The sequence below is a fragment of the Ptychodera flava genome (genome assembly GCF_041260155.1).
Source record: "Ptychodera flava strain L36383 chromosome 23 unlocalized genomic scaffold, AS_Pfla_20210202 Scaffold_23__1_contigs__length_28996876_pilon, whole genome shotgun sequence".
Classification (NCBI taxonomy): Eukaryota; Metazoa; Hemichordata; class Enteropneusta; family Ptychoderidae; genus Ptychodera; species Ptychodera flava.
The window spans coordinates 3,331,277-3,357,149 of NW_027248277.1; the positions used below are offsets into that span (position 1 = coordinate 3,331,277).

General features: G+C 37.4%; 2 protein-coding genes and 1 long non-coding RNA gene across 3 annotated transcripts in view; 2 read left to right on the forward strand and 1 right to left on the reverse strand.

Annotated features, from left to right (window-relative positions):
* Positions 1–25,873, reverse strand: part of LOC139123475 (uncharacterized) — a 1,125,851-nt gene that overhangs the window by 793,279 nt on the left and 306,699 nt on the right. The gene's annotated exons all lie outside the window — the stretch shown is intronic.
* The window catches only part of LOC139124320 (colorectal mutant cancer protein-like), a 508,515-nt gene that overhangs the window by 184,252 nt on the left and 298,390 nt on the right, over positions 1–25,873 (forward strand). The window lies entirely within an intron of this gene.
* LOC139123940 (uncharacterized) lies at positions 8,469–14,050 on the forward strand. Its single transcript, XR_011549800.1, has 3 exons — positions 8,469–8,553; positions 9,243–9,383; positions 13,756–14,050. It is a non-coding gene; the product is annotated as an uncharacterized lncRNA (long non-coding RNA).

Genomic DNA, 25,873 nt, shown 5'->3' on the forward strand with positions numbered 1-25,873 from the left:
TCACTGCAGTAACCTACACTGCACCTTCAGTTGCTGTTTTGGTTTGGTGACACAGTCCCGCTATCGGTTGCAGAATGCTAATAAACTTAAAATCCTACAACCAAATCAAGATATCTGGAAATACCACCTGCAACATTTCAAAATTGCACCCTGCAACCATGAGTTCAAGACACATTTTAAATAGCAGCCAGATTCTTGTTCCACACTATGAACTCTCCGTTTGCTCTCATACCGGTACACTCCCTCCGCCTGTTCTTGGCCAGAACCTATTCTCGGCCAGGGCATGAAAAAGAGTTCTGTAGGTCATTGTTATTATATTTTTTCATCAGTTCCGTGGTCCTAAGGATTATTGGTGTAATCAACAATTTCGGCGCCAAATTTCAGGATTCCACAATGCATCAGCAAGTCGATATCGGACATAAAAAGAAGAGATGCTCATGTCGATTCTCACTGTTGTTACTGTGCATTTTATGGTCGCTACGATTTTGACCATTTTTTAGCTCTGCTGTCAGCGACGCGGAGCTTATCAAATAGTTGATTTTCCGTCAACCTCGTCGTCGTCCGTCGTCCGTCAACAATTACCTTCTCCTCTGAAACAGCAAGTCCAATTGCTTTGAAATTTTATATGCAGTTCACTTGGGGTGTGGTGTTTGTGGTAAAAAAATCTTCTTCTCAGAAACCGCTTGTCCGATTGCTTTGAAATTTGATATGCAGTTTACTTAAGGTGACTTCAGTAAGATTTGTTCAAATCGTGGTGATATTTGCATATTTGTATTTTTAAGGCAATTTTTGTCATTTTTGGTAAAAAAATCTTTAAAATCTTCTTCTTCAAAACTACCGTCAGATAGCTTTGATATTTGGTACATATGTCTGGACGCTCAACGGACGAAATATGCAAATTCAAAAATTACTGGTCTGATAGCTTTTAAATTTGGTATACAGGTTCCTATAGATGAGCTAATATATATATATATATATATATCGAAATTATGATGAAATCTGCAACTTTGTTTTTTTGTGGCAATTTTTGCCAATTTTGGTCAAAAAATGTGTATTTCCAAAACTACTCATCTGATAGCTTTGCAATTTGGTATACAGGTTTCTACAGATCACCTTAATGATATTTATTGAAATTATGATGAAATCTGCAATTTTGTAATTTTGGGGCAATTTTTGCCATTTTTGGTCAAAAAATGTGTTTCTCAAAAAGTACTGGTCTGATAGCTTTGAAATTTGGTATACAGGTTTATACAGATGAGCTAAGTAATATATATTGAATTTCTGATGAAATCTGTAATTTTGTATTTTGGGGGCAATTTTTGCCATTTTTGGTCAAAAAATGTGTATTTCCAAAACTACTCATATGATAGCTTTGAAATTGGTATACAGTCTGAGGTTTGTATAGATGAACTAAATGATACTTATTGAAATTATGATGAAATCTGCAACTTTCAATTTTTGGCAATTTTTAGCTCTATTTGGTTTTGTATATAATACCAAAAAGAGCTTATATGATGAGTTGGTGGTGTCTGTATGTCTGTACGTATGTATGTGGGTATGTATGTTAGGATGTATGTCCGTCACACACAAAGGCTCCCATACCGCATACGCTACCTTCTCAGTGTTTGGTGTACAGGTAGATGCAGGAGTTGAGGTGTGAATTTGAGCAAATGAACATATCAGTGTCAAAAATGTGCAAATGAGGTAAGAAAAAGGGAAATCCTGCAAATGTGCAGGAGTGGTGGCATGCCAGTGACTGTACAGGCTAGGTTGAGGCATTCCTGTCATTGTTTATGAACTGTTACATATCAACAGACCAGCTCAAACCATAGACAGTAGGGGGGGGGGACTCTCTATAATCAAACTAAGAGGGGCTAAGCTTTGTCTGCTATGTATATTGCTAAAGTTGACCTCTAGTACCTTAAGTTTCAGACCTTATTTACTTTTGTCATTCTTATTTTTCCGGTTTAAATATTTCTTGTTGTTTTTCTGGTTGTACTTTGCAGAAATCATTGTCATAAAATCAACGTAGAATTTTCCTCCACTGAACAGATAGAAACAACATTTATCGTTGATCTTTGATAACCATACTGGTATATACCAATTCCGATCAAATGTGAGCAACACCGTATAATTGCGGTATTTTTTCCATTTTTGGTCAAAAAATGTATTTCTCAAAAAGTACTGGTCTAACACCTTTGAAATTTGGTATACATGTTTTCTATAGATAAACTAAGTAATATACATTGAATTTCTAATGAAATATGGAATTTTGTATTTTTGGGGCAATTTTTGCCTTTAATGGTCAAAAATGTATTTCTCAAAAGTACTGATCTGATAGCTTTGAAATTTGATATACAGGTTCCAATAGATGAATTAAATGATATTTACAGATTTTTTCCCGCTGGTGCCAAAATTGTGACTGCAGTCTAGAAACTTTGTGTGCCTGTTGACGCCAGAGGAAGTTCTGATTCCAGAGTTCCTGTGAGTACATTACTGTTATTTGGAAACATCCTACTGGTGGAGTTTCATGCTGTGACTTTCTACGAAGATGGTTGTACTTGAGCCTCGAGCTGCTACGTTGCTGTTCTCGTTGGACTGATGCGTCCGGACGGAGTTGGCACTGTGGACCAGCGTGTTTCATGTTCAGAGAGCTCTCGTCGTCGCGCCTGTGGACACTTTCTGTTATTTATTTAAAAGTTAAAACTAATACGTTTTGTTATTTGGTCACGCTCATAGTACAGATAATTTCAGTATTGTAATATTGTAAAGTTATTTTCTTGCTGTCACTACGTGACGTTCTTCAATAAGAATAAGGAAATGTTCTCAATAACTTGCGTGTAGCTTCCTTTATTTGACCATCTTTTGTTGCGGCCAGCGGGTCCGCTTGGAATTGTACCACTTTGCTAAAGACAATTTTAGACAGCCATTTCCATTTGCCTTGCCGACTTCCCGTGGTCGTAACAAATTGGGGGCTCGTCCGGGATCAGCTGAACTCCAGTTTCGTATTTCTGCGAAACACGTCATTAGATGGTCAAAAAAGGATTTATCTTTATATCGTTTTGATATTTTTCATTATAATGGCTACCGCGCAAGAGAGTGTAACTATTGAAGAATTAAGGGGAATGCGGAAAGCTGACTTAAAAAGTTTAGCAGATTCTGTCGGAGTTGAAGTCTCCCCATCGATGCGCAAAGCAGAAATTTTTAAAATTCTAGCTGCTGAATTTGAATTAGAGTATCCTGAAGGTGTTGTTGAGACTGAAAAGGAAGCAAACAATGAGGTTGAATTGGCTAAAATTGCATTAGGAAGAGAGAAAGAGTTGTGGAAAAAAGAGTTAGCAATATTACAGGCAGAGAGAGAAAAGGAAAGGGAACAATTTGAAATCAGAAGGTTGGAACTGGAATTGCAATTAAGTCAGGTAGATCATCCCAAAGGAAATCTAAAGGTTATTAAATCCGAACCTACTTTTGACGTTACCAAATATATCAAACTTGTACCAAACTTCTCTGAAACTGAGGTGGAGACATATTTCTTGGCATTTGAGAAAGTAGCTAATTGTTTAAATTGGCCCGTTCGTTACTGGACTATTTTGTTACAAAGTGTACTGGTGGGAAAAGCCCAAGAAGTTTTTTCATCTTTATCTGATGCTCAGTCTCAGGATTATGATTTTGTCAAGAAAGCCATTTTATCAGCGTACGAGTTAGTACCAGAAGCTTATAGGCAGACATTTCGTAATTTACAACGGCAGCCCACGCAGACTTATGTTGAATTCGCCAGAGAAAAAGAGCTCCTGTTTGATAAGTGGTATAGATCACTCCAGAAAGAGAAATATTTTGAAAACTTGAGAGAAATTGTTCTAATGGAGGAATTTAAAAACAGTCTACCTCTAGATGTCAAAACTCATTTAAATGAACATAAGGTGTTTGGTTTAAATCGTGCAGCCATGAGTGCCGATGATTACGAATTGACTCATAAAATTAATAACACCACCTGTGGCCTGCCACCATAGGAAAAGAAGGCATCGAGTCTAGTGTTTGCACTACAATATTTTGAAAACTGTCACTAATGGAGTTTATCCCATGAAAGTTGTATGTTTATGGTAAAGAGAATGTTATTGCCGATGATCTGTCAAGACTTTAATATGCTGAATTTTTACAACATATTTGTCATCTTAAATCTTCTTGTGCAGCTACATTCTTTGAAAGTTTACTTGCAACTGTAATAAGTCTTTTAAAAAAGGAAACAAAACAAACGTCACTATGGCGACGTTTCTTTTTTTAAGGGGGAGGTGTTACGAGGGAAACGCCCTCTATCATTTTTCTAGTGACCAGGTAACATAGTTTGAATTCCTTTTGTTTTCTTTTGCTTATTTGCGTGACCAGGTGTTTATGAATAATGTATTTTTGTCGTATATAAACGTGTTCATTGCCACGTCACTTTGACTTTCCGCAAGTGCTGGGATCGTCGGAAGTCCACGTCCACTGAGTTTCCCAGTTTTGAAGACCGAGGCCGACTTTACGGACTTTTTCCCGCTGGTGCCAAAATTGTGACTGCAGTCTAGAAACTTTGTGTGCCTGTTGACGCCTGAGGAAGTTCTGATTCCAGAGTTCCTGTGAGTACATTACTGTTATTTGGAAACATCCTACTGGTGGGAGTTTCATGCTGTGACTTTCTACGAAGATGGTTGTACTCAGCCTTGAGCGTCGAGCTGCTACGTGGCTGTTCTCGTTGGACTGATGCGTCCAGACGGAGTTGGCACTGTGGACCAGCGTGTTTCATGTTCAGAGAGCTCTCGTCGTCGCACCTGTTGACACTTTTTATTTATTTAAAAGCTAAAACTAATACGTTTTGTTATTTGGTCACGCTCATAGTACAGATAATTTAAATATTGTAATTTAAAAAGTTATTTCTTGCTGTCTCTACGTGACGTTCCTCAATAAGAATAAGTTAATGTTCTCAATAACTTGCATGTAGCTTCCTTTATTTGACCATCTTTTGTTGCGGCCAGCGGGTCCGCTTGGGATTGTACCACTTTGCTATAGACAATTTTAGACAGCCATTTCCATTTGCCTTGCCGACTTCCCGTGGTCGTAACAATTGAAATAATGAGGAAATCTGCAATCGTATTTTTGCAATTGGGGCATTTTTTCCATTTTTGGTCAAAAAATGTGTTTCTCGAAAAACTGGTCTGATCGTTTTGAAATTTGATATGCAGGTTCCTACAGATGAACTAAACTTGATCTTTTGAAATTATGATGAAATCTGCAATTTTATACATGGGGTATATTGTTGCCATTTTTGGTCAGAAATTTTATTCTCTAAAAACTACCTGTCAGATAGCTTTGGTTGACATGTTCTTAGGGATGATCGGATGTGATATATTCAGAGTATGATGAAATCTTCAATTGTGTATTTTTGCAGCAATTTTAGCTACTTTTTTCTGGCCACTGAATTGAGCTATCAAAGATTTCCACCTTCATCAACATGTGTCAAAAATAGTTATTCTCTACATAAACACAGCGAGCTATATTGGCCGTTAGGTCGCTTGTTCTTACTACATTTTTGGAAGTCGAAAATACTTTTTTAACTACCAAATACTCATAAATGTTCTCTGGTAGTATGTCTATGTTACGATGTGTGTTTAATATTTGTCTATCATTGACGAATTTCGTGTCGGTTGACATGGATGAAAAAAATTGTACTTTCCCTGAAATCGGCCATACTTCACACTCACAGGTTCACTCACATTTTTGCAATCGTCTGCCTGGTGCTTTGCATTGATTGTTCCTGTGTACATACGAATATATTCTTGTATTCAATAAAGGGAAAGCAACTCCAGGCCACACATCGTTCATACCTTAGTTCATATTTACATTTGTATGTATACGATCTAGTAGTTTTATGTAACCTTGTGGATTTGCCTTGACGTCTACCAGTAATATTGTTTGCAATCAATTATATCCAGTCACTGCGTAGTTTATGTTTTGCTGTCTATTTTATGTATCACTTCATATTTATTTATTTATTCAATATGTATAAACATTTGATATAAATCTGGAAAGATATTAATAACATATGCTGTGGGAAATCGTCACAATAATGGTTTATTTGAACGCAAACTCTGTATCCCACCGTTGTTACACAGCACCAGCACTGCATGCATGCATGAACTATCAACTTCAAGACAGCGCATACCCAGGATGAAGCTACCTCTGCAAACTGTTACTTTTACGGGATTTTGAGTGTTGTTTCAGTGTTTCTGTGATCAGTTCAACCCTTAAACATTTTAAGGTTACAAATTTTCAAAGCATGTGTGAAATCGCTCTATATTTGGCCATGGTCACGCTACAAACGCTAGGTCAGCACTGTGGTTGGAAATGGGGTGAAGTGGCCGATAACGGGAAGAGCTGTAGAGCGCACATTTCTTGTTGTTGCTCTTTAACCTTTTGCCCTTTGACCTTTGTTTGTAATTGGTTGTGAAGGCGCAACTCTTGCCTATATTCAAAGCACGTTAGACGGGCAATTACCGCTGGCGGCAGATCATAATTATCGGTTTTCACTCAAGTGGCCAAGAACTGGCAGAGGGAGTGTAGATTGCTTTTCATGTTGTAACTTACATTATCTTCTTTCAAGAAACACAAATCACTCCCTCTGATGTAGCCCGGTAAACCTCCAACTGGATGATGTCCAGGCCACCACAAACGTTATTGATAAGTTCAAAAAAAACTGAGGTTTTCTGTATTCAAGAGCATGAACATTCGCTTGGCAAAACACTGTCACACACTTTGCAAGGAAGCCATAGCTCCAAGAGCTAGAAGACAACACCGCTTCAAAACGTACTGCGCATGTGCGAAATTACTTGAGAAGCGCGGAAACAAACACATGTGTATTTATATTTGGAATGAATGCGGAAGAACGTTCAGCTACTACTTCGGTTTGCAGCGAAAGTGATTGCTTGTAGTTGACAACGTCATGCAGGGAGAGGTTTCCTTACGATTCTAAGATTTCGACAGTGGTGTTGAATGCCATGTTTTGCATCAGAATGCCTCGGGCTCATGCATCATTGATGACCCAAAAGTCAATGGCTCGGAGTCTCCGGATGCACACACACAACTCGTCGAGGAAAGTTGTGGGCTACGGAACTGCAGCAAGCCCAGGCCCAGCTGCCAGCTGGGTGAGTTGGATTCCAATTGCCAAATACTATCCGTATTGAGATACACTGTGTCACTATCACTGTCAAAAGATATATTTTCAATGTATTTGTTTTGTGTATAAACTGCAGAATCTTAGTCTATTCCATACCTTGGATAATGTCCTGGATTTTCAGTGTCAATATGCTTCTCAACGAAGCCTATTATATAAAGGCTAATTTTACAAATTGATTCATGTTTCGCACAATTCAATTTCTAGCAATAAGATAACAAATTAATGTCGATTGTTCACATAACTGCTGTTGTTTGAAAGCTACTTTCTGAAATTTCATCACATTTTGAGAACCAAGCACTCAACATAGTAACTAAAAAACTTTAAAGATCATGAACTATACGGTTGGGTCATTTTTATTTTTCCCATTCTCTTCACGAAGGATACCAGCTTTCATTTATTTTTCCAATAGGCAAGATCTGTTTTTACTTCTATGTAATTAACAAGTGAGATCAAAGACATGATTGTCATGTTTTAGTATGCATGGCCAACCCTGACAACACATTACCATGAATTTGTTGAACTGAATGTATTATTCACTCTCAAGTTATTATTACTAAGGGCATTAATATTGCAGGTTTATGGCTGATCACTTGGTAGTTGGTTGCTTTGATACCTGTCACTTCTCTTTATTGTACATATCTATTGGATGAATATAAGCACCCAAGGATGATGCAGGTAAGTTCATATTAATACTTAGGCCAAAGTAATTAAATTCTTTGTTTTGCGTCCCCACCCGCCTAGGTTTTGAAGGTTTTCATGAAAAACACACACAGTGTATTTGAATAGGAAATTTTAGGACATTTTAGCTTTGCTTTTCTGAACTGAAATTTTGTTACAATTTTGTATTTGCTGCAATCAAATTACATTGTGGTAATTTTGTTGTGTGTGTTTTTCAGCCGCTTAGACGCGTACCTTTTCCCATTTAGAGTGGACGCAAAACAAAGAATTTAATTACTTTGGCCTTATTTGTAAACCTTGTTATTTAATACTTTGTAAAATTATATGTATCAAAGATTCCTCCCTATAATTATGGATATGTTTATATTAGATTAATGAGAGTTAACAGTGTAGGCGTGAGTCCAAGAAGTTAAGAATGTGAAGTTTTTAACCACCAAACGTTTCTAAGACACTATTTGTTTTGACTGCAATGGTCCAATCGTGTAGTTAATCAGAGTGACATATTTGATATTTAGATGTGCTAGATGTGAACGCATGACAGACAGACATCCATTTAGATGTATTTTGTTTTTACTTGAAAAAGTCAGATTAAAAAGGATTTGCTAATCATTGATGTGAGGAAGATCCTACAAAATGAATAGGTGAAGCATTCCCATTTGCACTAATTGGTAAGTAGATTTTATCATTGTTCATTATATGAATTTACAGTTTGAATTATGTTTGTATTAATTATAAAATCAATTCATTTCTAAATAAATTCTCAGTTGTTTGCATGCAAACTGATAAATTGGTTATGCAGTGTGTAGCAGGTAGGATACCTAAATAGATGTAACAAGCATAACTGTAGAATTTCAGTATTCTGATTGTGAGTAATCAGTTACTTGACATACAAAGAGACTTGACACCATCTTATAGAAAAATAAATAATCAAATGAGATTTTAATATTCCTTGGTCATACACTATAGATGTCAATAATTATGAGAAAAGTATAAATACATATGTACATGAAAATTAATTAAGAAATCAGGACCAAGAACAATTGTCATGTAAAACATCAGTATCATTTCCTTGTTTCATTTTCATTTATTTTTGTAACTGAAATAAGAGCATCTAAAGATTGCAAAGGATAGCCACATTAATGTGTAAATTTCATAAACCTTATGATGGGCTGAAGACTTTTGTGGAAACATTTCAATTGTATTCATCATTTAGCATATTGTAATGCTTCACCAAGAAGCATGCCAAACTCATGTGTATTGTACAACAGTCAGTGATCCAAGAGTATATTGCATTGAATTTGATAATGAATTAAAGTACTGCAACATTCTATCTACAAGCTCTTTTCTTTTTTGACAGCATATATACAATAGCACCAACATTTCCATGTGTGTGGCTATCGAAAAAGACAATATGATCATCTGGGCTCGCTAATAGTAAAGTGGACTTTCCTTGTAAAATAAAGATAGCAGCTGATTTGGTTGGCAAGGTCAACAACAGGTGAGAAAGTGTTCGGGAAACAGAAGAATTATCTGGATTGACAATGTCAACAGCAATTTCTGGCCCTATGTTTTGTATACTGAAATATGCAAGTATATTTGCTGCATCTGCAACTGAAAGTTTTCTGCCCTGTTCAGTAACATACAAATCATACAGCCTGTTTCCTTCTCGTAGTGATGTTAGGATGGTATCCATCCGTGTTGTTGGCAAGTAGTCATAGAGTATCTGATTGTTTGTGTGATGCCAGAATGAGTTGCCTTGTATCAAACAAATCAATGTGCATGCATTGCTTCCCATGGGACTGTCAATAGTTGATTGTGATATGCCCACAGTTTGACTTCCCCTTCAGGGTATAAAAGAAGACTTGGGTGTATGTTGTAATTGGTAGCCATATTGTTACTTTACTGTTGATTGTGTTTAGCTCTGTCCTGTAAGAGCTACAGGACATGAAATTCTACCTCTGGTTGTTTTTGTATGCCCTGTCTGCATACAATGAGTTACATTGCTTGTTAGTTGTTTGGTACTGTGTATGTTGTTGTGTGCAGTGAACTTGTTCTCTTGTTTGTTGTGGTTGTTGTACAGTGGTCTACTTGTCTTTTGAGGTTTTCTTTGAAGTGTGATGAATCATAGTATGTTTCGTCTAGTGTAGGAAATGTGGGGTCTTCGTCTGTTATGTCAGGTTTTTGGGTATTTGATGACTATGGGTGATGTTTTGTTGGTGGCAGAAGACCTTGGTTAAAATTTTCACAGTTTCTGGACATTTTCTAACAGTAAAGGGTGCACACCAAACACTTCTCACCAGAAAGAGATAGGCACTCTTGATGACAGCTGTGCCCGCAAGGCAATATACATATCTCTGAGACATGACCTCAGCCACTAAACATGGAGGAAAATCACATCTCAGACTTTGATTTTGAATATTTGCTGAAACCAAGTGGTAAGCACTTATTTCAACCTGCAAAGTTGGTATTTGGTATTTTAGCCTTGCAGCCGCAAATTGACTGACAAGAGTTGACTGTCCACAATTCTCAGCAACACTCTTGAATAGCTGGACCAGATATTCTGCTGTTTTGCCAGCCACCATGGTGTAGTCGTGGGTTGTTGTTCCTCTGCCATACCCATGTAGGAAGTGGAGAGGATTGTCTGTATTAAGTCTGGAAGAAGCAAGACTGTGAGCTGTTTTAGTGATTATATCTGTTGATGTATGCGGTTGTATGTGACTACGTAGAAGGAAGTACCAGATTTCAACTTTTTTCTCAGTAAGAATAGATGGCCTGCTGTCGTAAAGTTCACGGAGATCAGGAATATTGTCAGTGTGATATTTTACATCAGAAAGCATTGAGAGTGTGGATCTGTCACAGTGATGTCATTTCCAAAGGATGACAAGGACTAGCTTAATCAAATGTGTAAATTTTCCTTACGTACCTCATATAAGCAACAGTATGTAGTGCAGCAGTAGAATTTTTGCTCACGTGTTTACACACGTGAGCATATGTCGCAGCGATGTCTGTCTGTCCGTCTGTCTGTCTGTCTGTCTGTCTGTCTGTCTGTCTGTTGGTCCGATATCTCAAAAACGGCATATCAGATCAGAATCAAATCTGGTACATATATTCAGTTAGCAAATGGCAAGAACTGATTAGTTTTTGGTGGGTGTGGCTTGCATACTTTTTGCTCATTTGCATAATTAATGATTTTAGAAAAAACGGATATACATTAAAAACGACTACACACAATTTGATGAGATTTGCTACAAATGTTGATCACACCAAGATATATCAGCAGTGGGAACCATTAAGGGGTGACATGAAAGATAAATGCTAATTTACATATTCAATGAACTTTCCTAACTAGGGATATATGTCTGATTTGACCCGATCAAAATTAACCAAACTTGGTATGTATAGGCTATGATACTATGATTTAACATTATTGAAAGTCATTAAGCGTTTTAACTTCAGCCAATTCCTAATTTGCATATTTCATGAACTTTGTTAATTAGGAATATAAATTTGAAATCACTGGACCAAAGTTGATGAAACTTGCTACATGTATTGAAGCCACTATGATACAACATTTTTGAAAGTCATTAAGCATTTTTACTTCAGCCAATTCTGAATTTGCATATTTAATGAACTTTCCCAATTAGGGATATATATCAGAATTAACTTGATTGTAGTTGTTGAAACTTGCTATATACATCAAAGATACTGTGATATAACATTATTGAAAGTCAGAAGACATATTTACTTCAGCCAAAACCTAATTTTAATATTAAATGAATTTTCATAATTAGGGATATTTATCTGAATTGCCTTGATCAAAATTGATGAAACTTACTATGTACATTAAAGACACTATAATACAATATTATTGAAAGTCATTAAGCATTTTCTCTTCAGCCAATTCCTAATTTGCATATTTAATGATCTTTCCTAATTAGAGATATATGTCTGAATTGACTTGACCAAAGTTGACAAAATTTGCTACACATATTGCAGATATCATGATACAACATTATTGACAATCATTCAGCATTTTTACTAAAGCCAATTCCTATTTTACATATTTAATGAACTTTGCTTATTAGGGATATATACCGAGATTTACTTGATCAAAGTTGGCAAAACATGCTATGTACATTGATAATTATACCAGGTACTAGGTCAAAACAATATCCAAAGTCATTTCACATTTTCATGTCAGCTAATTTATAATTTGCATATCTAATGAGCTTTCACAGCTCGGCATATATGGCTTGAAGGACTTGGCCAACAGTAATTACACTTGCTAGATAAAGCGGTGATACAATAAGAGCAGTCAAGAAACTTTAATATCTTTATTTCAGCTAATTACATATTTGTATACCTCATGACCTTTTAGAATTAATCGGCGATGATTATTGTTCATTATGTTGATCATAATTAATAATTTCAATGAAGTTTCAAACATGTGGCAAAGGTTCAAATTTACACATAACATTGATATATAATGAAACACGTGAGCATTTTCAGTTGATATCTGGTTTCTGATAACTGCAGCTCTCTCAAGAGAGAGTCTTGTGTCATCTCTTGAGAGAGCATTTGGCACAAGACCACTAATTCACTTCCGGGTTAGTTACCGACGAAGATAGTTCGGAAGAAAAATATTGCAGACCTTGAAGTTTTGATATCTGCATGGATGCTTGTTTAGTTTGAACTTTAACGTCAAGAATTTTTGTAAAGATATTTTTCTGCCCGAATCAAAATGCCGACTGTTGTGAATAATGGCTGAAGCATTTGATGGTAATATGAGGAGTTGTAGGGCTAATAGAAATCATAACAATAAGCCTGAATTTTGTTAAAACACCACTGAGGGTGCTATTTTCATTGCTATCTCAAAATTTCTGTGGACTTGCCTACACAAAAAAATTAATCAGTAGTCAAGCTGACATTGACCTAACACCTGTTAAGAGGATTCGCGCCGCTGAATATTTTAAAATAGGAAAATCGAGCTCATTAACGTTACTGTGGTGGCCTATGGGAAATTACTTAGTTGTCTTGTGCCATTTACCATCAGGCTGAACAGACCTGGACACTTCTTTTCACAAAATTCCTCCATCTCTTGAGGGTCGTACAGCTTGTTATATTCATTTTCTTGCTGCATTTGATGCCTGTACAGTTCAACCTGGAATCTGGCCAGGAGAACTGGAAATGTTGGTAATGATTCTGAAAAGAAAACAGATCCACAGTAATACATCACCTTTCATATGATCTGCAACTTTTGGCTCTATTTCCCCTGTAATTTTGTTATTGTCATAGAGAACATACATAAGTGTCTAATTCTCCATTTTCAAATAAAGATGAAATGCATTTCTCTTAATTTCATAGACCAATGTGTTACATCAGCGTTGTTGTTATGGAAATATTTTTAAAGTCTACACTTACATTTAATTATACATTTTGCAACAAAGCCTAAGTTGCTACAAAGCCCTTCGGCTTTGTTTTTACTATGAAACCAGGAAAACAAGAAAGGGCAAATGTAAACAAAGTAATTGATAAATCTTTGTGTCAGTTATTATCTGTGCCTTTTTCCCCAGTGATAATTTAAAACAGAACTTCATTACTCACGTTTTTCAGTAGCCAAACTTATCACTCTCTGTAGCTTAATTATCTTAAAATTCTAAACTTAAGTCAAACTTGTCTTTGAATAACGTCACATGCCTCTTGAAATGATGACTGACATGTGGTACCTATGGAGAGTTTAAGGAGATAGAGAAGCAAAATATGCTGTAAATGGAAAGTGTTCATGGCTCAATCATAGCATTATGTATACAAATATCATCAAATATCAAATATCATCAAATTTAATCCTTTCTTTTTTCTCACTTTTACAGATTCCTATGGAAACCTGGAGTTTAAAATGAAGGAAATACCTGTTTTGAGGATTTTAATATTTACCTGATAATAGATTTCATAAAAAGATTGAGGATAGATTGAGATGCACATTGACCTGTCTTGAAACTCTCAAAACAAAACATCACTGGATCCTGAGATATTTTCTGATGATTCTAATGCTAATGCTTCAATCCTGAGACTCTGAACTTTCATAACAATTGCATTTTATGAAATGGCGGGAATTCACACATGATATACTATGGTGTCCATTAAATAAAATCTACAGATAAAAATAATTTGATTAACAATGTTCTCTGTGTTGATTTTCTTATAAGCTTAGTAGGCAACAGAATTTTCATGTCACATCTTCAACATATCTTCTAAAAGATTGATACAACACTGCATTCTCTGGCACAATTTTAACACTTACCCAAAGAATGAAAGTTACTGTGAAAATTATCATTACATCTCATAGTGAACCCCATAAATGAAACCAACCAATCCTACTCTGGTATACCCATTAAGCATTGGTATAATATTTACTGACCAGTATATCATGGTCTCCATAAAAGGTGGTGGAATATTTGATACCTGTGTCACTGTTACTTTTTGATAGATGCACTGTTATTCATTATGAACTTTGAACAGTTATCCAGCTTTTAGTTCTCACAGTCTGTACTTATATTAGGTGGTTTATTAAAGTGTATTTAGAACAAAAATAGTGCAAATATTGTCAAAAAAGTAAGTTTGCTTGTACTTTATGTGTTGTAGTCGGAACAAACAGCTGAAAATATCAGCACTCACCTCCGAAGAAGACTGTTTCTCAGCAATAATTTCATCTCCAATTATCTCTTTGACTCTCTCATAACATCTGGTGCAAATGTATGCGCTGGTTTTGTAGTTAGCTGTAGTGCATCCAATTTTGTCGAATTCTCTGTAGTGTTTCCGTGGTAGTAAAACAAACGACGAGGAATGTAGTTTTGATTTTATGTTTGAACAAACCCTTCGTCGTGACGAGCTTGTATAATGCGCGTTTTGCACAAATATTCCCGAAACATGCAATTGGCATTCCTCGCAATAACAGCATTTGAAAGTCTTACAAGATCACCATTACATGTGTTACCATAAACAGATCTTGTCTGAGGTGCGTGGGCACACACTGGAGACGACATGTCGAGGTGTTGCACTAATAAGTACATGCAGATGACAACTACTGACATGACGTTATAACTTTTGGTTGATTTGGTGTCGAGTTAACAGACTAATTGTCTGTCGTATAATTCACATTTAAGCTTTATTGAAAGTGTGTTGGGATCCATGCCACTCGTATCAGACTTGTCAAGCTGGTATCGGCAAGAGGGAAATCCCGGGAAGCCCTTTTATTGTTATGCAGATTGTAGATACTGAAAACCCTGCAGACGACATCGCCGATGAAACAAGAACACATATCAAAATTCCATAAAATTTCAACTTTCATTCATGCCGTTCATCACCATCACATGCACAGATATTCTGTCACATCTAGTATGTCAAATGTAATTTAATAGACAACAAAACCCCAAGTTTCAACATCTAACGCTCGCTAGAAAAAAATATCGGGTGGGGTAAACAAAAGGTCAACATTTTTGCCATTCATATGCAAATTTCTTGGGCGAAGGCGGTTACATCCGTTGACTGACAGGGCCTTGTAAACGTATCTTCAGCATGGCATTTGTAGTCGTGGCGAAAACCATAAACCCTCTCCCTGTGCTGACGTTGTTGGTTTTTATTCTGTTCACGTGCATTAACTGTAAGCTACCGATGAAGTTTTGGGATGGAAATAGAGCAAAGGCATGAGTTTTCCCGCGAAATCTGTGCTGCAAATATAACTTCACGCATGCGCACTCGTTTTGAAGCGGTGTTGAAAAAGACTGGCATGGAAAAAACTCTGCACATGCTCAGAAATCCAAAGTCAAAGGTAAACTAATGATGTCAATATATCAATGACAGGAGCTGCATGGTTAACAATGTCCCCTTATTCTTTTGTTCAAAAGGAAATACATCGTCCGATATAAAATGTCCGGTCGAAACACTGCTGTATTAAATGCATTATAAACAAATAACAACAAAACTCTAGTCTTTCTTCATGTCCATGTACTGAATTTAAATACAAAAATCTTGTACAGATGAAGTTAGTGCAAGTCAACTGCTCCTTCAGCAAGTGCTTTCATCAGCAGTAGAGGCGACGCTAATTTTTTCGTCACACAATATGCTACCTGTTTCTTGCTCTTTGACCAAATTATCCTTTGTATTTGATGATTCTCGACCAGTTTCTTGATTCCACTTATTTCAATTCTTAGCCGTTTTTCTCCGACCACTTTTGTTGACTTTACAGCTTCACACAGCTACTTACAATCTGTAAGGCGCACAAGGGGTAATACTTCAGACGTTGGTTTGCCTGAAGTCAGTTCTGCAAATAGGATAGCAATAACCAATGCAGCATCAATGCCATCTGCCATTGCAAGTGTTTCTGCTGCTAAGATACTGCGTACTACATGGCAAATCTTCTTGGAGTTACAACTAATAGGTGAAAATTTGCCAGTCTCCCCGGCTAAAAGAATTATGTGACCACCCTGGCTGCCGCCATCTGAGAGATTACCAAGTGAAGCATCATTTTACACAACTAATGATAACCTTCCATCACCAAGATGATGAAACTTCTATGATATTCTGTCAGTTTTAATCCTTCTGATGACTTTGTTGGCGTGTAGAAGATCTTCAACACCTCCCATTTTTGATGCTTGTTGCCAGATTACATGCATCAAACAATATATCTGGACGATTCTGATGTGCTATCCATAATATTTGACCCACCTTCGATTGCAAAAAATCTCTCTAAATATCAGTCAGTGGCATGTCCTTTTCCAAAGTTCTACATCTCTTAATGTGGATAAGTTTCAGATTGTCAATGTAGTTGTCTTGATCCAAATGTATTTCATCATCACCACTTGTAAGACTCATGCTGACATATTGAAATGCATGTGGCTACCTTCTTTACCAACATGCAATGTTGCACGAATATGATTGATGACCGTTGCTTCAAATTCTGGTGTTCCACCCCATACAAAGTCATCCACATGACTTGCCAAATAGCCGATCACCACACCATCCTTGCTGATCCAATAGAACACCGCTGGATCTACCTTGGATACATTAGCACCAGTTTCCATCATGACAGATTTCACACGTTTATACCAGTACAGGGAAGCATCACCAAGACCGTATACACACTTTTGTAGATGCCAAACTTTACCTGGGCAATTGGCTTCTGTTGGAGGACGTATATCTCTTTCTAATTAATTTCCTTGTAAGGTGTCTTTATATCCATTGAGTACAGTTTCCAATTTCGCTGTGCCATCAGAGCCAAAATGAGTCATAAGGACTCTTTTGCACAACATGGTCTACCTTCTTCAAACCTTCTGACCGCTAGTTGAGCCTTGGGTTGATGCCATCATGTGTAGTTCAGGGCTCCCCCTAAGTCACCAAAATGATTAGCCAACTGATTAGCCAAATCAAAAATCTTTGTAGCCACTTTGAGCAACTTTTAGCCAGTTTATGATCTCAAGTGTGGCAATTACAGCTTTCGTGGCATTCAGGAGTTCCTAATTTTGCAAATCAAGATGTTTTGTATGATGTTCATGATAGCGTTTACATTAAAGAAATATTTGTTCAGTTTTTCCACAGAGGAAGTCTGGCGGGGACTTATAGATTGCATCTCGTCTGTCCGTCCGTCAGTCCGTCATCAACAGTTTCTCAGACACTACTGAACCAATTTTGTTCAAACTTGGCATTAAGGCATAGCACTATGACCTACAAATGCACGTCGATTTATTTTTTGATACGATCCAATATGGGCATGAGGCGGCCATTTTGTTGCAATTTTTCATGTCTTTGGACCATAACTCAAACATCCTCGAACCGATTCTGTTCAAACTTGGCACAAAGACATAACACTATAGGCTTTCATATTCATGTCAAATTATTTCGCGATACGATCCAATATGGGCGCGAGGCGGCCATTTTGTTGCAATTTTTCATGTCTTTGGACCATCCCTTACAAAAAGTCCTACAGGATCCCTGTAGGACCCAAGGATCCCTGCAGGAGTCCTATAGGGCTACCTCCATCGTATAGCACCCGTCCTATAGGACAACGCCTGTGCTGTAGGATTTATGTGTCATGTCTTATAGGTTCGTACTAGTCCATAGGCTCATATTTGTGCCCTATAGGACACCCTACAAGATGATTCTGCCTGACTTTTAGGACTGTAAAACTGAACAAGTAATGTTTGAGTAATGTTTATAATTATAATTATTCCCTTACGAAAATAGTCTGTAGAATTTCACACATTCTCATATACCCTTTCTCAAAAGCTATTTCTATTTACACACACATGCCAGGAACATACCATATTCCTTTTGCCATTTGTACATGTCATGGCTGTACACAGACAAAGACTCTCTTTGTTAGATCCAAGGTCAAGTGAGCTGACCTGTGCCTTTGCTTTGTTATGTAAATAGTTTCCTGCATTTACAATGGGCTGATTACATAATAGTACAGCCACGCATTATTCATTTGCACTTGAGGCAGTGCACCAGTGAACATGCATGGCTCTTGTTAATGTAAAGTACTAAATTTCAACTCCAAATTGCATGGAACATTAGGATCCAAGGTCCATTAGCAAGATTCTAACAGTGTTATGGAGAAGGGAGCTCACTAATATGTCACAACTGTAAGAATCGACATTGCAGCATCAACTGAACTGACCTCTTAATTACGTGAGTTAAGATACACATCTATTCAGTTAATAATGCACTTGGCTGAGGTGACAAGTCAAAGGTAGGCCTTGCATTCATATGTGTAGGTTGCTTTATATTTTGTAGTCCCTGTATGTTGCATTGATTTCTGTTTTGATTGATTGTTAATCTTAATTCCTTTAGAAATAAACTACATGTTTATAATTACTTGTTTTGTAAGTTGACTGACTTTTTGTGAGTTTTGCAGTTATTCATTGCATTGGTACCTATAGCAAAATCAGAAGGAGTTATTCCTTACTTAACAAAATTTCTGCACTCTTTTACAGAAGTTTGTTTGCCTTGTGCGAGTTCAATCTCTTAGAAAGTATGATAACAATATGTAAAGCATATTCTGTACCCTATAGGGCTCCCTACAAGACACCCTATAGGGTTCCCTGTAAGACCCCCTATAGGGCTGCCTACAAGACCCCCTATAGGGCTCCCTGTAAGACCACTATAGGGTTCCCTATAAGACCCCCTATAGGGCTCCCTATAAGACCCCCTATAGGGTTCCCTATAAGACCCCCTATAGGGCTCCCTATAGGGTTCCCTGTAAGACTGCGTTCCAAAATCCTGTAAGACTACTACTGCCTGATGTCCTATAAGACCCTACATGCCTCTACCCTATAGGACTGGTATAGGATATTTTTGTAAGGGATAACTCAAACATCCTCAAACAGATTCTGTTCAAACTTGGCACAAAGGCATAACACTATGGCCTACATATGCATGTCAAATTATTTTGCGATACGATCCAATATGGCAGCGAGGCGGCCATTTTGTTTGCGATTTTTCATGTCTTTGAACCATAACTCAAACATCCTTGAACCGATTCTGTTCAAACTTGGCACAAAGGCATAACACTATGGCCTACATATGCCTGTCAAATATATTGCGATACGATCCAATATGGGCGTGAGGCAGCCATTTTGTTGCGATTTTTCATGTCTTTGGACCATAACTCAGACATCCTTGAACCGATCCTGCTCAAATTTGGCACAAAAGGAAAACATTAAGCCCTTCACATGAACACCAATTTATTTTGTGATATGATCCAGTATGGCCTACAGGTGGCCATTTTTTGCGATTTTTTCATGTCTTTGAACCATAACTCAAACATCCTTTAACCGATTTTGTTCAAACTTGGCACAAAGGCATAACACTATGGCCTACATATGCATGTTCAATTAACCATGCGATAGGATCCAATATAGCTGCAGAACTGCCATTTTGTTGGAATTTTGCATGTCTTTGAAGCGTAATTCAAAGGTCATTACACCCATTTTGTCCAAACTTGGTAGAAAGATCAAGCACTATGGCATACATATACATGTCAATTTACTTCGACAAGTTCCAATATGGCTGCCAGATGGTCGTTATTGGATTTTTTCATGTCTTTGGCTTAATCATATGCAAATATTCCTTAACCAATGTAGTTGAGACTCGGTACAAAGATAAAGTACTATGGCATACATATACATGTCTACTAATTTTGTGCTATGATCTGTATGGTCAATAGACAGCCATTTGATTTCAATTTTGGTGTGATTTTTTTTATGTCTTGAAACATAAGCATAGGTCACTGTCCCTCGATGGACTGATTTTGTTCAAACGTGATACGAAGATAAAATACTATGGCTACATTCTTGTGCACATTAATTGTTTCATTATATGATCCGAAATGGCTGATTACAACAACATACCCGATCCCATACCATGTCGAAAATTCCACCAAACCATGTGTACAGTATGTGCCTTCATGACACAAGAGGCAGTGCATGAGGGCATCTTTATGTGTGATGTAATCAAAAGTTCCTTCAGTGGTCATTACCGGCAGAGATGAGTCATTTATTGAACGTTCCCAGATTACTTTACTGTGCAAGTCACAGGCCTGATGCATCCGTTGCATCAATGTCATTCCACAGCTACCTAGACTACAGCTACCTAGACACCAAAGATTATAATAAAATGGACAAGCGGGGACTGTGTCATCAACAATGACTTGTTGCATTAATGATATTTGTTTTTATGACATTTCCAGGATAGAAATACTTTTTCATTTCTGATGGTAAACTTTTACCACCAGAAATAAAATTAGGTAGCAATTGAATTCTAAAATTCTGATAGCAATGTGAAGTGTACATTACAACAGGTACAGAATATTTCTGTGGCATTCAGTCAGTGTTCACAGTATGATAGCTTGTCATAAGCTACAAGCCTCTCATGTGGCAAATATATGCAGTCTTCCCAAATTTTTGAGCCCCAAGAATAAAAGTTTTTTTGGTGCAGAAGAAAGCATTTAGTAGCACACTGGCAGTGTAGATACAATTTGCCCCAGTGTTACTAGTATGCCATAGTTGTGATCAAGCAGGCTGAATAGCATCTTGAGTATAAATATTTTTCTTAAACCAGCCCATTTGGCCACTTAGTGCCAAAGGGTTTTTCTGAGTGGTTACATGAGCAGCCAAGCCATAAACCCTCTGATTTATCAACATTTACTCTTAAGGCCTGAAACAATTTCAAAACTCTTCAAAGTGGAAAAGAGGCATTTGGCAGAATCAGTATCCGCCAAGACTGCAGTTGTATCATCTGCATACTGTACAATTTTAGTACAATTTCCTTCTACATCAATGCCCGTGATGGCGCTATCACCACGTATTGATATAGAAAGCATTTCTAACCAATTATGAAAAGGTAGGCTGACAGAGGGTCCCCCTGTCGAACTCCATGCGTAACATCAAAATAACCAGATGTATAACCATTGTTTAATGTTGGAATAGAAACATTTATCCATCGAATAAAGAAAGTGCCAAACCCAAACACATGAAGGCATTTTTGTAAAATAATTAAAGTCAATTGTATCAAATGCCTTTTCAAAGTCTAGCAATAAAAGTAAACCTGGAATGTGATTTTTCTTCGTAAAATATATAACATCTGAAATAGAGCGAATAGCTTCTATGATATTTCTACCTTGACATAGCCAAACTGATTATGATGAATTATATGAGGGAGTACATTATAAATCGCTTTCGATACTATCTTGTAATCAACATTGATGAAGACCATTGATGAAGAAAACTTTGTCTTTATCCTTCTTAGGTATACTGGTAAGAGTGATGATGGCCTGTCTCTGTGAGTGAGACATTTTGCCGTGAACATGTGAATAATTTAAAGAGTCCACACATACATCAGCTATCTCTTCCCCAAAATACTTATAAAACTCAGCACAGATTCCATCATTTCCTGATGTCTTGTTTTCGGCTAAATTTCTCACAATTTTCCCGCATTCAGAGATGGACAATAAACCTTCACATGTTTCACACATAATATCATCGAGTTGTGGAATATTTTCATTTCCAAAAAAAGATCTGCATTTCTTCCATTCAAATCTAAGTCTTTTTTTGAATACAAGTTGGATTAGTAATGCTTCTGTTCATTTAAAGTACCATTTTGATTTGTAATGAACTCGTCATGACCTGTTTTTAACTTCTTCATATGTTTTTTTGAAGATTTGGACTTTTCGAAACCAAAGAAGAGCTTTGACGATTTTTCACCATGCTAATGCCAGTTAATGCAGAATAATACAATTGCCCCGTTTGTAATATTTTCATTAATATCGTCATACATCTTTTTGTATTTTTCATACTCAGCAATGGTGCTATCACGATTAGAAATATCCCTGCAGAGCAAACTTTCATCATTTGGTAATTTAATGCTGATGTCCTTTTCGAGGTTCCTACGTTTTTTTGCATGACTCTTACTAAAATTGACTGTATTAAGTCCCTAATATAAAACTTAAAAAGCTCCCATTTGCATTTAGGGTCTTTCATGGAGCTGTGCTCGTTTTTCCAATGGCTGATTTTGCGCTTCATTTGAGTTACGTAGTCACCGTCATTTAGAAGACATACATAATGACTTAATTTGTTTACATGCAGCATTCTAGAACGCGCAAAGCAACATGTGTACTATTATGTGACCAACAGAGATCAAGGCTGAAATCAAGGTGTAAGAAGGACAAAAGCGTGATGTCAGTTTCATGTAATTTATACTGAACAGGCACGTACTTAGTATACAAAGGATTTCACTACAATTTACTGGCGCGGCTCCACTAGTCGCCACGCGCAACTACGATCTGAGCAAGCAGATGTTTTTACTAATCTCTCGCTGGCTTGGTGTACGAATGGAACGTTTGCAGATAGCAATGCGCGTAGTAACCAGAATCGAGATAGTTCAGAAATGCACGCGATTGCCCATATTTGGGCACCGGGCCAGGGCGTGATACATTAAAAAATGCATGGATCTTATTGTGCATATCGCAACATTTATCATAAAATATTATGGTTGGTATTTTACGTTACATGTCACCAGGATGGAGATATGCATGGGTATATGGTAATTGTACAGTACCAGAATCACATAACTTGTAACCACATTTTGCGGTATGCAGCATAAAAGCGGTAACTGTGCGGTAGCATTGTTCTCTCCCGCAAGGTCTGCGGTATCTATTGTCTCATGCCCACTTCCCATTGTTTTATTGCCGCAAACACTGCGGCAAAGCGTTTGCAGGAACTCACTGATGCCTCAAAACATGCGGCAACAGCAGTGCGGCAACACACTGACAACTCAAATGCTGCGGTAACATCTCGTTGCGATCGCATTCTATTGTTCTAAATGTTGAAACTTGTGCGGCAACTGAATGATTGACAGCTTCAAAACCACAGCTGAAGAAATGGCGACTCTGTAGGCCTACTACAAATCAAATATAAATGCAAATTTGAACTTCACGGAGTGGTCAACTGTAGGCCTACACAGCAAGACAGGAAAGGCGATTGGGAGTAAACTTAGCATGCTATTCACAGTAATTGAGCACCAAATCGCCAAAATTGTAAAGGGAAATACAAATCATGTCTTTCTGTTTGTACCGGTATACAATACAATGAATAGCCTATCACTGTAAAATATTTCTCTCGCTTGGTGGACCGGGTGCGGTATGTTGCGAGTTTGAATCCGATCGATAATTTAATAAATTTCTTAAATAAAGATGACATCACTGATCTGAGAGAGACGTGATGTCGAAGAGAAATTTATTCGATGATTGTGACCATCAGGTAAGTCACGGTCCGGTGGTAAGTTGATGCCACAACACATCGCAGAAGACATGTTTTCTATTTTTCAATGCAAGAAGTGAATGCCGGTGAACTCGGAACTGATCACTGATCTGTACCAAACATTTCAACCTTAGTGGTTGGTATATGCTCAAATACAGTTTTAAAATTTCCACAAGTACGATCCACGACTAAAAATGCAGAATTTTTGTTGAAATAAAGCTTTCCTCGTTTTCACTCATAAATTATCGTCAACCGATCATGACACCCGTTCAATATCTTCATGTTTGTATCATGCGAGGAGGTGAAAAATGACCATGTACTTCCTTTTGACGGCGTCAAAGTGTGTGGAGATAATCTAGGATTAGTGGTGTAAAGTCTTCAATGACAGTAAATTGCAAACAATTCTACAGACGCATTTATTTCTCTTCGGACGGGTTAAACCTCAGGCACCCATGCACTGCGTAATCTGCTTGATCGATCGTGAAACTAACAGTGAGTCTGTAAAACAACTGGTCATCAGTGTAGTGCACATGACTTTCCTATTTTACATCGTTTGTCCTAACTTTTGTCACTGTCATTCAACAATCTGTGGAGAGACTGTGCTCTAATACTATAGAAATATACTGCCATTGTAATATCTAGAACTGTCGTATCTCCTTGTGTTTCCCGGTCGGCCAAAGCCGCCTCTATGACAGTACGGTCAGGTAAGTCCCCGCAACCTAGTATAGAAAGAATTGTAGTCTATACACAGCGATGTGCGCTGTGGCGTATGCAGCTACCCATGTTTGCGCTTTGAAATGCCCGATCGGACAGGTTTCGCAGTTTACGGTATCGAGACCATCTTGGTCACTATTTGAACTAGATATTTTGGCAATTTTACGCTAGAAATTTAATGTGAATAAGTGGCGACTTTTACCTGTATGCAATAAACCTTGGTGTTCCGTTAACGGCAATGGAGAGCTGGGTACATACTGAGCCAAAAAAAAAGCAAAGTCTTGGATTTTAAAATTCGCTTTTGTTTTCGGACAACGAGCCTTCAAAGCGTCAACTTGACGAGTTTTGCATTAATTATCAGCCCTTGTTCACGCTTGTCAAGCTGCAAGCTGTATCTTCACTTCCAGGCTTTTTACCGGATGTTAAACTGGCTCCCAGTCGCCTGGCTTTTCTCGGAAGCTAAGTTCCAAAAAGTCATGGTAACTGCATAGCTGGCCAAGCCAGGCGATCATCCCGCGATCAATCCCAACAGCCCTACAACTCAGCGCGACGGTCTACTGATATTTAATCCTTCAATTTACTATATGTTTTGATATGCCCACAGACTTGGAGCCGGTCTAACTGGAAGTTTGAGAAACGGTCTTTCAGACTAAATATATTCATTACAGGTGAAAAATCTGGCGCCAGAATTGAAAAAGTTAGTGTGCACGACCCACCATATCTCCTTGTAATAACCCCACATCACTTGAATTTTTTTGGATTGTTTGTCTTTTTTCGAGATTTAATTCAAACTGTAATTTCTTAGAACTACATTTTCTTCACCCCAGAATTGCATACGTTCTTTGAATTCGGGCTTGTAAATCCTGAAGATCTCTGCGTTGAATATTTAAGCTAATGCTAAGCAGACTTAGAAATAATAGTTTAATGGCCGGTCTGTACGCTTCTTTACAACGATTATCGTGAACCAAATATTGCAAAGTCAGCCGTGATTCAGTGTCATCTGTACAGTACCCAAAACACGATTAAAAACATCGAAACGTAATTATCTGAGTGAAGATGCCGTAAATGATCTGATAGTTAAAACCATGAAAGGCCCAAAACAAACTTTACGCATTTGACTTCAGAGCAGCGACGATAGAGTTCAGGCAGCAAAGAGATCGTCGGAAGTTGTAATCTAAATGTAATTAGTCAGAAACGAATACCGTCGTCAGAGAATAGAACAGAAGAGTATTAAAGATTGTAAAACTCGTCCAAAAAAAAATTGTCACTGCTGATGTTTATTGAACACTTTATTCATTGACTTTTGAACTAGTTTTCGATATGGCGTATACAGCTGTTTTATAAGTGCTTACATGTAGTTGTACGCATTTTTGATACATTTTACGCAAATAATAAAAACATTTGCGTACAGCCTTACGCAGGTTTGAAAATCCTAACGGAAGCTCTGTAATACCATTTATTA